Consider the following 12,546-nt stretch of genomic DNA (forward strand, 5'->3'; position numbering starts at 1 on the left):
ATGTGCTAATTTGGAGAAATGCACTTTTGGCATGACCCAGGTTTAGTATTTGGGGTACACTATTGGTGAATGAGGGGTGCATGTGGATCTAGCCAAGATCCAAGTCATTCAGGATTGGCCAGCCCCAACCACTCTGACAGAGCTCTATAGCTTTCTGGGTCTTGCCAATTTCTACCGCAGGTTCATGTTGGGTTTCTCTCATATGACTTGGCCCTTGAGTCAAGTCACTAAGGGAGGAGAGAGAAAAATTATTTTGGTCTAAATCTCAACAAAAGGCATTCGCAGTGTTGAAACATTGCCTCTACTCTGCACCAGTTCTCACTTTACCAAACTTGCAATAGCCATTTAAGATTGAGACAAACGCCTTTGACTATGCTATTGGGACAATCCTTACTCAACAAGTGAATCTTGTGTCGTATCACAGTGAGACACTTTCAGACACAGTCCAAAAGTATCCCACTTATGACAAAGAGATGTATTCCATTATGCATGCCTACCGACAATGGAAGCATTACAATTTGGGGAAGGAAACAATCATCCACACAAACCACCAACCCATACAATTCATACAAATGCAAGGGAAGTTGCAGAATGATCACCATCAGAAGTGTTCCACATATCTACAGTAGTTCCATTTGAATATCAAGTATAAGAAGTGTAGCACTGATAATGTTGCAGACTGCCTCAACCAACCACCGATCATGGCATTAACCACCATGTTCAACTCTTGTGGGCACGAGACTTCTGATTGGCCACTTCTCTACAAAAGAGACCCATAATTTAGCGACACATACCAGATGCTCCTGGAGGGTCAGCAAGTTGTAGATTTTCACCTCTAGGATGCCCTATTATGCCACATGAGACACCTTTGTGTTCCTTCAAGCAAACGAGCCAAGATTATTTGGGAAGTGCACTACAGTTGGGCTGCTGGGCATTTCAAGGTTGAGAAAATAGTGGCAGTATTGCAAAAGTATTTCTATTGGCCAAATCTTCCATAGGATGTTGGGAAGTACATCAGATCGTGCACTGCCTGTGCCATTGCCAAACTGACCATCAAGATGCAAGACCTCTATACTTTGCTACCTGCCCCCTAGTAAACCTTGGGAATCCATCTCCATGGATTACATGTCAGACCTTCCTTCTACTAAGCATGTCAATGACTGTGTTTTTGTGGTCGTTGATAGATTCTCGAAGATGGCCATTATGGTGGCCTACAAGAAGAATATCATAACAGAAGCCACTGCTAAACTCTTCTTTGAACGAGTGTGGGTACACTTTGGGATCCCATAGTCTATCATCTCAGACCAGGACAATAGGTTCCTCAGTACATTTTGGTCTAGTCTCTGGTTGATGCTGGACACCAAGCTCACTAAGTCCACAGCTTTCCATCCCCAAAATGATGGCTAGACAGAGGTCGTCAACAGGATGATTGTACACATTCTGTGCATGTACAACTCAAAGCATCCATGCACATGGGATGAGAGCCTCCCCTATATCCAGCACAACTATAACCGGGCTCTAAACAGCTCAAATGACCACAATCTTTTTTAGGTGGGCTTGGGATTCCAGCCACTATGTCTTATTGATGTGGCCATACCATTTGCAACTATTTAGGCAGATTCAGCTCATTTCCAATCGGAAGCCGATAAGCCAAAAAAAATCATTGAGCACATCCAACATATCTGCCAGTAGGTCCATGACATTCTGGAGAAATCAAATGCTAAGTACAAGCAGTGACATGATCAACATCGGGTGCCACACAATTTTCAGGTGAGCGACGAAGTCTGTTTTTATTTGCAAAAGGAACACCTTACCGGAACCTATCAGAAACGCATACCACTCCGATATGGTCCTTACACCATTACCAAGGGTGTGGGAGACAATGCATTTGAGCTCAGCATTCCCCCATTCCTTGGCCTACACCTAGTGTTCAATGTGGACTACCTTCGACCATACTTCCCACCATTGTTGTACACATTAGACATTGCAGAACAACTCACACCTACAGTGTTAAATCTAGATTGCATTGAGCAAGCCACAACTGATTGGATCATGGAAACACGGATCAAGAACACCCGACAACAAAGGATCCAAATATATTGAGTTGTTAAAGCAAGACAACTCCTTCACCAGGGCAAGTGGCTCACCAGGGACCAAGTTCAGTAGAAGTTTCTTCATCTCTTGGAGGAACTCAATGCAATGGGGACCATTGCTTCCTAAGGGGGGAGGAATGATCTAGGTGGATATTGGTGGCCACCTGCCTATTCCACTTGGACCCCCACCATTGTTTATTTTAGTTTTTTTGTTTCCTTATTTGTAGCACAATTTACTATTTTTGGCATTTTTTTAGGTCCTGAACTTCTAGAGCCATTTTGAGGCCCTAAACGACGTTTTTTTGGAAAACTCAGACAAGCTAGGGTTCTAGACCACTTTTAACTCTCAAAAATTGTAGTCGTCAGATAGATATTTCTAACGAGGTATTGTGAAAGTCAAATAGAGATCATATGCCAAAGTTACGACCCCGGGAAGTTGATGTACCAATTTACCCAAACAGGGCCCATAGTTTGGCGCTTCATCTCCTAAGGTTAGGTTTTTGGATGTTTAGGGTTTTCTATTGTTTCTCAACAATAAATAGGCCTTCAAGCCTCATTGTAACACAGTTTGTAGAAATGTAGCCACCACATCTCTTCTCAGAGATAAGCTACCATCGCCCGAGCTAGTCTTATTTCCATTATGTTTGTAAGCATATTTAAATATTTTACATTAATGAAATGAAGTATTATTTCTCTTGCATCTATGTATTTATGGTTATCTCTATAATTTGTTGTGTTCCTGTCCAAATCTGAATCAGTTGTATTAGAGCAGGTCTGCTCGTTCTCTGTTTTTCTTTGCATGTCCCAACGAGGTCGAGATATAAGGAGTTAGGGCTCGATCTGGTTGAGCATTTGCAAGATTAGCCTCGCAAACCTCGGTGACCTCCCATGGTAGAAGAAATGAAAGAAGAGGGGGCAGGAGATCCTATCAAAATATTGCTTGAGGAGGCCCTCGAGAAATAAAGGAATGCGATTATGGATAACTTTGCCCAGATCCTTCAACGGTTACCCACCGACAGCACATCCAAATCCAACAGCCACTCTGGAGGCTCCACTCCATTTAAGGTACAAGTAAACTTTGAAATTTATATATTTGAGGGAAAAATAGATGCAGACACCGTAGATAAATGGTTAAATCTTCTAAAAGGATATTTTTCTGTTCATGATTTTTCTAGCCGAGAAAATATTACTTTTTCTCTTCTCAAAGCCACCCCCACGTCAAGGACTAGTGGGAAACCTACTGCGAGCAGAAAGATGAAAGCATGACCTCACTATTTTTTAGCTGCACCTAATTGGAATTCATTCTGGGATGCCATCAAGGAGCAGTACTACCCTTTCAGGAGCTATGAGGATAAATACATAAAGTGGACCACGCCGTAGCAGGGAAGGACCAAAATGTGCCAGAGTTTACCAATGTTTTTCATACCCTTTGCATGAAGTTGGGTATCAAGGCTTCTAAGAAATATTTGGTACTTAAGTACAACACTTGCCTACACAGGTACATCTAGGATGAGATGGAGTTCCTAGACATCTCCTCTCTCGGCACAATGTAATGATACGCTGTTAGGATCAAGCAAAATTTTAAATAGAAGAAGCGAGACTTTGGATTTGCGAATCCAAGGCAAGAAAAAGGTGCCCCCAAAGTGCAGAACAAAGGACAAAGCCAAGGCAGGGTGGCCTAGGACAACCCGCCAGAGCTGCAAGTAAATAATAACACCACGAAGCCAAAGAAGGACATAGGAAAGTGGTGTTAGGAATCCCATGCTGATGAGTTTGCATTGCATTAGGTCATGGATCCACTAATGGTGGTAATCACTTCAGTTTTTCCCTCATGATCTATACTTACGGATCCTCTTCCTTATAGTTCAGTCATGGTTCATATTTACTCTATAGTTCATTTCTAAATCTTAGGGTTTGGTCTCATTAGGTTTTAGGGTCCCACCATGGTCAAAATTTGATGATTATGTGCCAATAATGATCAGCAAAGTCATAAGTTATTATTTCGAAAGCCTAATGTAGTTCTCACCTCAAAACTTGTTTTGAGGTGAAAACAGAGTATTTTGTTTTTATCTTCATTTCTTATGTAATTTTATGTTTCCATATGTAATATTGGTTCCTAGCTACTCCTAAGCATCTAATGGTGTTGCCAAGCCCTGCCATTGCAAAAAAAATCAGGTTATCATGAGCACTAATTCACCTGCAAAAGCAAAAGAGAAACAAGCACTAAAACCCTAAATTCCCCTCCCACTGAGCTAGGGTTAGCTATGGGATCAGATATATATGAGTAGAGGAGGAATAAGGGATATCAGAAGGTATGAGGCCATTTCATATCATCAAGCATCAGGTCTCCATCATTTGTCAAGAAGTCATTCCAAGGAACAAGCCATTCACCACACATAAGGGATGGTTTTTCTTCAAACTATGTTTATGAGCAAGAAAAGATGAATTTGACAAAAGTGAGAGAGGGTTTTTTCAATAATTGACCCAAGAAGAAAAAAATATTTCAGTTTTTACACAGGTTTCATGGTTTGGGAGAAATGTCGAAAACATCATTTTCCTCAAGAGGGTTAATGTACCTCTGGAGTGACCTTGGTAAAATCAAATTTTCTCCTTGATGATCAAATGACTTTCTTGATGAGTCAAATGATAAGAAGACACAAATATATTTCCAGTGAGCTATCATGAGCTTAATTTGGAGTTGAGGAAGACCTTCAAAAGTTGACTGCAATAGCACTATGCATTTTGGCAGCCTCATTCTGCACATTTTGACCAGTCTTGGGAGATTGAGCTTTTGACAGGGTAAATGAACAACAAATTGAAAAATACAAGATGTTCTCGAAAGTAGACTCGGCAAGATTTCCAATGAGCTATCACACGCCCAATTGGAACATCAAGAAGGTATTCCAAAGTCGTCCTGAAGTGGTGTTGCGCTCTTGGGAAGTGGCATTGCACTCCTAGAAAAATTTCACAGTGTAAATTATAGCTGGCGCTGCGCTCCTGGGTGGTGGTGCTACGCTTAGGCTAGCCAAGCCCAAAATCACTCATAGCTTTAGTTTTCTCCAAAATTTCATCTTGTTTATCACTTTCCAAGTAAGTATTGCTGCTCCTCTTCTCTCTTAGTTTGCATATGTGTAAAATTTCATGGTTTTGAAACTCTTACATGTAAACCCTAATCTCCACTAAAACCCTAGTTCTTCATTCTCCCTACCACTCACCTCCTAAACTAAAACCCTTGTCCCCACCACTATTATCCCCTTCTACCATCCCTTCATTACTCCCTAAACCTTATCCCTCACATGTTTTTCCCATAGCCTCATTTACATCCATTTCTCCCAAACCATTGCACATACCACCCATCCCAAATTGTGCAAACTAAGAGAGTCATCCAAATCATGGATAGAGGTAGTGATTATGAGGAGTATGATGAGGAGACAGTCAGTGATAGTTTTGTAGAGAGACATAGGCATAGAAAGCCTCATAAGGGAGGAAAAATCATAAGAGAAGAACCCACTAGTTTAGGAGAATTACAGGCTTGCCCACTTGCAATCTCTTGTTTTAGGCACCAAGGATGTTTTGACTTCTATGAACTAGTGGAAAGAGCTTAGTTTCACCATGAGTTGGCCAAACTTTTTGTGGCTCATTTACATAACAATGAGGTGACACTTGTTGAGGTAACCTTCAAAATATCACCAGCTGTCATTTCAGAGGCCACTAGAATCCCTAATGTGGGTGAAAAATGGTTCAAGGGTCAGGACCTTGATCAGTATTACTATGAACCTTACATCAGAGTTTAGTTCAGGAGACAGGTGAAGAAGCTTTTCCCCTTTAAATTTTTGGAAAGCAGGTATGTTCCTTTGATGAGGATTATCATCAAATATTTTACTTGTGAAGGAATATTCTCCCGGTTGTATGCTTACCATATTAGACTCCTCATGCACTTCATCAGGGTAAAGATGATGAATCTCCCCTACTTCTTGTTTAGAAACATTGACAAGATAGCTTACCTTGTGCAAAAGAAGCCATATCCTCAGCAGTTGAACAACACCTACCATTACTCCTTAATCAAAATCATTGTTCTTCACCATCCCAGTCTTCTTAACATTCCTTGGGAGACTTTCATTACTCATGATATCTTCAAAGGTCGACAGATCCCATCACCAGTACATCAAGAAGAAGGTGGTCCTTCTAGCCATGGAGAAACAAGGAAAGAGGTCAAGGAAACCAAAACTGCTGAGATTCCAGTGTATTTGACCTATCAGAGAGGCACAAGAAAAATTTTTGTAGCTACTAGGTAGGTGTTTGCTCCACAGGATGTGGAAGGGACCTTGCCTTCTTCTTCAGTCCACAGACAAATGTTAACTCCACAAGGTGTGGAAGGGGCTTTTCCTTCTACATCGACAAAAAAAGTACAGGTTGAGCAGCTGAGCAAAGGCAAAGAAAAAGTGTAGGAGGAAGATCTTGGTGACGAGGAGGAAAGAGATTTTGACTTGGTTGAGCATGAGGAGCCACAAAATCACCATACTCATCAGGGAGTTAATATCATCGACTTGGAGGCTCAGGATCAAGAAACTGTCAAGGACATGATCATAAAGGAAAGGGAATCTCAAATACAAGCTTTGGTTGATAACTTAGAGAGAGCCAAGTTCATCATCAAATACTTGGAACAGGAAAACAAGCAACTGAGTGACAAGCAAGTCCTCATGGAGCTGGAAATAGTCAAAGCAAATAGGCAAATTATCAAAGAGGCTAATGTCCCATTGAATCCTATTGAGCAGGAGATTGAGAATGATAGGGAAACATGTCTTGAGAAGGTAAATATACATCTTGAAGGACTTATTGAGAAGGCCAACAGGGAAAATAAAATGCACCAACATATGGCATACCATTACATGACCTGCAACAAAATATGTAACATGAGGATTAGAAAATTGAAGGCAAGGCTAAGGAGAGCTTTGGAAATAAAAAAGAAGCAAGATGGATTGAGAATGTTGGCTGAAGCCTCCCTATTCTATCAAAGTAGCTAATGGTGGTGTTCCATGCCAAATTTGGGCAAATTTTGGAAATTTTTTGCATTTTTTGCATTTTGTAATTTATAACACAGAAATTTTTCCCAGGAGCACAGCGCCACCGGTGTTGCACTTCTTCCTAGGGAATCCATTGGAGGAAATGCTGACATATTTAGATTTAGCATGATGAGGACATACACCCTAGAAATTTTCATAAGTTTTGGAGCAGATCTGGTCCACCAAAAGGTCCAAAAGCTACTAAAAAATGACCTCTCTGCCTCTTTTTGGACACACAGAATTAGTCTTGGTAGATTCAAGTTTTGAGGGGTCAAATGACCTCCAAATTAAAAAATTTTAGGTATTTCCAAAACTAGACTTGAATATCTTTCCAATGAGCTATCATGGGCTCAATTTGGCTAAGCGGAAGGCCTTCAAAAGTAGGTGGAAAGCGGCACTGCGCTTAGGACCAATGGCATTGCGCTTAGGACCATTTTGCTCAAGAAACTCAAATTTGCCTATTTTGACTGTAAATTTGGCTTCTCTCTCCCCATGGATGATTTCACTGTGTTAATTGATGACATGACATGTAAATGTAATGGTAAAATAGGGTTAAAGGGTAGATTAATTAGTTAGAAGTGGTTTTGAGGCAAATGAATCAGTTTCCCTACTTTTAGAGGCAAGTTGTTTGACTGCCTAGATTCCTGGTCCTTGTTTGGAAATGGTTGAAACAACTCCTCTTCTCATGGTTTCGACCCCTGATGGTTAGGATGAGGGATTCCCATGTCTATATCATGTATTTTCTTTCTCATTTGTAAGGTTTGGACTCATTTGGATGCTCTGAGCTTGATTGTACACCATTATAAGCAGTTTGGCAAAGGAAATTAATAGGAATTGCAGCTATTTTTATGGGATCCCTGTGGTATGATGTTTTAGCATAGTTTCTTCTTTTGTTATCAATTTTTGACATATTTTATGTATGCCATCATCTGTTTCACTTCTTCTAATTGAATGATATCAAGATAGATAGGTAGAATCCATTGTTTGTAGTCATCTACCTTGGGAAATCATTCAATATTCTATGTTTTCTTCTGTTTGAGAAGGATCCATGATTACCACATGCCCTCCTCAGCTCCTCACTGGTCTTAGACACCTCACCTCACTTAATTTCAAGTGCTAAAGCCTATACCTACCTTGACCCATAGAACACCCTACATTCTGACCTAATTTCCCAGACCTAAATTCCCCAGCTCAATCTGATCCAGCAAACACCAACAAAACCTATCAAAACCTTTGAGCTACTATACCTAGCATAAAATCTTGTTCTTGATCCAGTCATCTTGACTGAGATCCATAAGGAGAGAGCCCTATCCTGGCCTTGTACGGCTAGCTATAAGGTTAAGCGTGGTTTGTGGTTACCTTAGAATTGCCTCCCTTCAGCCTGAGGTCAATCTAGGCAATAACATAGTGGCAACTATGTTGGGGAGGTAGTTTTATGTTCCTGAGTAAAATGTATCAAGTTCAAATCTGATTGTTGATGGTGGAGAACGATCAGACACTGGAAGGCATAAATCATTCACCTGGTGACTCTAAATCAGTTTCAAGATCAGATCCAAGGACTCCAATGGAGGATGAACCTGACTAGCCGAAACATGAAAGGAGAATATGGAAAGATCAAGTATTCAAGTTAGAATTTCATCCAAGACATTATGTTATTTTTTATAAATTATTTCTTCTCTTTTCCTGAGAATGTCAAGAAGGCTTTACAAAGTATATTGTATCTGAGAGAAGATCCTAGACTTGCATTTGATTCTTTCCCTTTGAAGATTTTAAATACCAAATATTCGCATGCCTTTGATCTTGATCAAGACCCTTCTTCCAAATCTAATGATGACCGTCTTCAAACTGATGAGCCTAAAGAGACCAAGACTGATTCTACACCTTCTGTACATATTCCTATACCTTGTAAAATTCCAGATAGATACAAGCCTCTAATTTTACCTCCCATATCCCATGCTTTCCCTAAAAATCATTACCTATATCTACCAAGATTTGATGGTGAATCTAGGCGATAACACAAAAGAAACCCAGAATTCGGCCACACATACTAGATGCTCTTGGAGGGTCAGCAAGTTCTAGATTTTCACCTCCAGGATTCCTTGCTATGCCACCTAGGACACCTTTGTGTTCCTTCAAGTGAGCGAGCCAAGATGATTTGGGAAGCATACTACAGTCGGGTCGTTGGGAATTTTGAGGTCAAGAAAATAGTGGCAACAATGTAGAATTATTTCTATTGGCCAAATCTTTGACAGGATGTCAGGAAGTACACCAAATCATGCACTTCTTGCGTCATTTCAAAACTGACCATCAAGAAGCAAGGCCTCTATACTTCGTTGCCTACCTCTAGTCGACCTTGGGAATCCATCTCCATGGATTACATGTTGGGCCTTCCTTCTACAAAGCATTGCAACGGCTGTGTTTTTGTGGTTGTCGACAGATTCTCAAAGATGGCCATTATGGCAGTCTGCAAGAAGAATATCACAATAGAAGCCACTGCTAAACTCTTCTTTGAATGAGTGTGGGTACACTTTGGGATCCCATAGTCTATCATCTCAGATAGGGGTAGTAGGTTCCTCAGTACATTTTGGTCCAGTCTCTAGTTGATGTTGTACACCAAGCTCACTAATTCCACAACTTTTCATCCCCAAACTAATGACCAGCCAGAGGTCATCAACAAGATGATCGTACACTTTCTGTGCATGTACAACTCAAAGAATCCATGCACATGGGATGAGAGTCTTCCCTATGTCGCGCACAACTATAACTGAGCTCTCCACAGCTTGACTGGCTACAGTCCTTTTCAGGTGGGCTTGGGATTCTAGCTACTATGTCCTATTAACGTGGCCATACCATTTGCAGCTACTCAGGCAGATTTAGCTCATGTCTAGTCAGAAGGTGATAAGAAAAAAAACTTCATTGAGCACATCCAACATATCTGCCAGTACGTCCATGACATTCTGGAGAAAGAAAATTCCAAGTACAAGCAGTGACATGATCAACAACGAGTGCCACACAAGTTTAAGGTGGGCGACAAAGTCTGGTTGCATCTGCAGAAGGAATGCCTTACCAGAGCTTATTGGAAACTCAGACCACTCTGATATGGTCCTTACACCATTACCAAGGCTATGGGAGATAATTCATTTGAGCTCAGCATTCCCCCATTCCTTTGCCTGCACCTAGTGTTCAATGTGGATTGCCTTCGACCATATTTCCCACCATTGCTAGACACATCAGACATTGCAAAACAACTCACACCTATAGAGTTAAATCCAAATTTCATGGAGCAAGCCACAACTAATCAGATCATGGACACGTAGATCAAGAACACCTGACAACAAAGGATCCCACTATATCGAGTTGTCAAATTAGGCCAACTCCTTCACCAAGGCAAGTGGCTCACTAGTGACCAAGTTTAGCAGAAGCTTTCTCATCTCATGGAGGAACTCAACGCAATGGGGACCATTTCTTCCTAAGGGGGGAGGAATGATCTACGTGGATATTGGTGTTCACCCACCTATTCCACTTGGACCCCCACCATTTTTTCTTTCATATTTTCAACTTCCTTATTTGTAGCACAATTTACTATTTTTGGCAGTTTTTTGGATCTTGAAGTTCTGGAGCCGTTTTGAAGCCCTAAATGATGTTTTCTGGGAGAAATGGGACCAACAGTAGTCACACACCGATGTTGGTCACTCAAAAGTTGTATTCCTCGGATAGATATTTCTAACGAGGTATTTTTCATGTCAAACAGAGATCGTATGCCAAAGTTACAACCCCAGGAAGTTGATGTACCAGTTTACCCAAACAGGCCCCATAGTTTGGTGCTTCATCTCCTAGAGTTAGGTTTTTGGATGTTTAGGGTTTTACATTGTTTCTCAACAATAACTAGGCCTTCGAGCCTCATTGTAACATAGTTCAGAGGCATGTAGCCGCCACATCTCTTCTCAGAGATAAGCTACGCTTGAGCTAGTTTTATTTCCATTCTGTTTGTAAGCATATTTCATTATTTTACATTAATGAAATTAAGTATTATTTCTCCTGCATCTCTGTATTTATGGTTATCTCTATAATTTTTTGCGTTCCTGTCTAAATCCAGATCAAATTCAATATCAATGTGTTATAGACATATTTTGGCACTTCAGCCCCAATCTTATATGTCGATAAACTAGGGCTCTTCAACCCCTAAAAGAGTTGTTTCATGCCCTAAAAGAACACGGTCATCTGATTACATCATTCCCCAAAAGTTCCACCTGAGAAACCATCCAGAATTGGCCTAAACTGGACCAACTGACTGCTCCACTGTAAAGGTACGATGCATACTAACTTCTACACTAGCCAGGTGTGATGCATACTGATTAGGCCTTCTATAGGGTGTGATGGGCGAGGATGGACAAATGTCCGAGACAGTTTGCTAAGTGGATGCTCATGGAATCTTCTAGAAACTTCTCTTATGACACTTGCCTCTCTGAATTCGCCTAGGGATGAGTAAGAGATCTAAGAAATCTCCAAGTGGAACCAATTGTAACAAGTGGAATCAATTGTAACAAGTGGAATGAAACTAATCAAAACCCCAGAGATGACTCACACCCTTGCACACATCTATAAATGGATCCCTCATCTAAGAGATCCAGAGGCTGGAATATTGTGAATTGCAAGGAAGTGTTGATAGTTTGTGTTTGAGGAAAAGAGCATTGTATTGCTGGTGTGATCGTGCTATTTCATGAGGTGAAGAGGGATTGATGTTGGGAGGATGATGCTAGATCAAACAACTGGGTTATAATTCTCCCTTCTATTTAATAAATTTCTTCAAGTTTCTTCCATATGATTATGCAAATGTGAATGTTATCATTTGTGAATGCTATTGTATGTTCATTATATATCTGATTCTGTAGTGTTTATGTTACAATAGATTAAGATGCTTTGATGGTTCTTTGTTATTGTGTTTCTACAGGTACTCTTCAAGCGGGATAAGTAAGGAGAGGAGTTGAAAGCTCTGTCAAGGGGGAGAAAGATCGAGCAAAGGATCAAGCAGAAGTTCCAGGTTGGTCCTCTCATCTTTCTCTTATTTATTTTGCGTAGAAGAAATTGTTGAATTACTTTAAACTGTTGTTTCTAGGGTAGCTTCCAAACCTAGAGGGCTAGTCGATCAAAAAGACACTAGTTTTCCCAGAAACAAAATGGTGACTCCATTGGGGATCGAATAGATTTTTTTTTGTTGTTATTGTTTGTTTTATAAACTATAGATAGAGCCTGAAGTTAGCCAGGTAGCCTTCGAACTGCTCTTGCTCTGCAATTGCATAGTAGATGTATGTTGCTTCAGTCAATCTCTAGTTTAGTTTATGAATTAAACATTTTATTTACAAGCATTCTAGATGCCCTTTTGGTAGCCT

Source organism: Pinus tabuliformis, chromosome 3_2, assembly GCF_031772625.1.
Source record: "Pinus tabuliformis cultivar Carrire ecotype Pingquan chromosome 3_2, CPIR1, whole genome shotgun sequence".
NCBI lineage: Eukaryota > Viridiplantae > Streptophyta > Pinopsida > Pinales > Pinaceae > Pinus > Pinus tabuliformis.